Source organism: Otolemur garnettii, unplaced genomic scaffold (assembly GCF_000181295.1).
Source record: "Otolemur garnettii isolate 467f Iridium unplaced genomic scaffold, OtoGar3 scaffold00293, whole genome shotgun sequence".
NCBI lineage: Eukaryota > Metazoa > Chordata > Mammalia > Primates > Galagidae > Otolemur > Otolemur garnettii.
Window position 1 is genome coordinate 568,721 of NW_003852688.1, and position 1,777 is coordinate 570,497.

The 1,777-nt window shown below is 41.6% G+C and overlaps 1 protein-coding gene across 1 annotated transcript in view; it reads left to right on the forward strand.

Moving 5' to 3' along the window:
- UBE2H (ubiquitin conjugating enzyme E2 H) overlaps nt 1-1,777 on the forward strand; it is a 124,781-nt gene that overhangs the window by 13,469 nt on the left and 109,535 nt on the right. The gene's annotated exons all lie outside the window — the stretch shown is intronic.

Here is a 1,777-nt window from a genome sequence, read left to right on the forward strand (position 1 = left end):
GCCAGCCCCGGTGTATGTAGCTGGCACCCTAACCACTGAGCTATGGGCACCGAGCCCACCTGGCTATTTTTAGAGACAAGCAGGGTCTTGCTCTAGTTCTAGCTGGTCTCAAACTTGTGAGCTTAGGCGATCTGCCCTCCTCACCTTCCCAGAGTGCTGGAATTATAGGCATGAGCCACTGTGACTAGCCCGGCAAAATTTTTCTGTGTATCAGGCTTTTCTCATGTACATTTTTCAAGGTTTTTTTTTTTGTTGTTGTTATTGTTTATAAAATCTTAGTTGAGGTAATATAAATAGAAAACTAGATGCAAGTATGCCTGGTTAATGTTACCTCAGAAGCAAGTAGGCTGCTACTATGTCTAATGAAAAATAAATTTAGTTGTTTTGTGCAAATGGTGCCAGTATAACTTCGGTTATCTTGATTAAGCTTTTCAGTCAGGTGACTTGATATTATGTAGTTTCTGAAAAGTTGATTAATTCAAAAAATTCAAAATTTGGTTAAGCTTTTCCATTGTAGCATTTATCTGTAGAAGGTTGATTTGGTTAGTCGCTATGTCACTAAGCGGTCACCAAGTGTAATATTGTTGTTTTGTCTCATGGTCTAAAGATTGCTGGATGTTTGGTATATTTTTGCTAATCTTTGAATCTAAGTCTATAAGTTAGTACATTTCTTTTTTTTTTTTAAGAGACAGTTTCACTTTGTTACCCTCAGTAGAATGCTGTCGCATCACAGCTCACAGCAACCTCCAGCTCTTAGGGTTAGGCGATTCTCATGCTTCAGCCTCCCGAGTAGCTGGGACTATAGGCACCCGCCACAATGTCTGACTGTTTTTTTTGTTGTTGCAGTTTGACCGGGGTGGGTTCAAACCCACCAGTCTCAGTATATGGAGTCAGCACCCTACTCACTGAGCCACAGACACTGCCCGGGAAATGCATTTTAAATGCCTATATTTTTTGAAAAGCATCTCCACTCTTTATCTTAACTTGGTGGCTGATATTAATGTTGATTTTGACAACACTATACTAACATGTAGAGCACAAATACACATCTGGTAACAGAATCATCAAGCGAATTGAGGGGAAGATAAAGCACTGATAATTGTCACCACAATTTGATGTTTAGCATCTATTAAACTTACAAAAACGTAAGTCATCCCATTTTCTGCAACCATGTTCTTGATAATATAGGAAAATCTTTTTTTCTTTTTTTTGGGACAGAGTCTCACTTTGTCACCCTTGGTAGAATGCCATGTTGTCATGTCATCATGGCTCAAACTCCTAGGCTTAAGCTGTTCTCTTGCCTCAGCCTCCCAAGTAGCTGGGACTACAGGCACCAGCCGCAACGCCTGGCTATTTTTAGAGACAGGGTCTCGCTCTGTTTCAGGCGAGCTTGAAAGCTCAGGCAACCTACCTGCCTTGGCCTCCCAAATGCTAGGAATATAGGCATGAGCCACCACGCCAGCTGAAAATAAAATCTTGTATTTTACTCCTGTGTTCATTTGTATATTAAAGATTTCAAACAAGAATACAATATCTTTCTCAGCTGGGGTTATGGTGGTGGTGGCTCTGGCCTATAATCCCAGCACAGTCCCAGCACTCATGGAGGTGGAGATGAGTGGATTGCCTGAACTCATAGGTTTGAGACCATCCTGAGCCAAGAGTGAGACCCAGTCTCTAAAAATAGCTGAGTGTTGTGACAGGTGCCTATAGTCTCAGGTATTTGGAGGCTAAGGTAAGAGAATTGCTTGAGCCCAAGAGTCTGAGGTTGCTGTGAGCT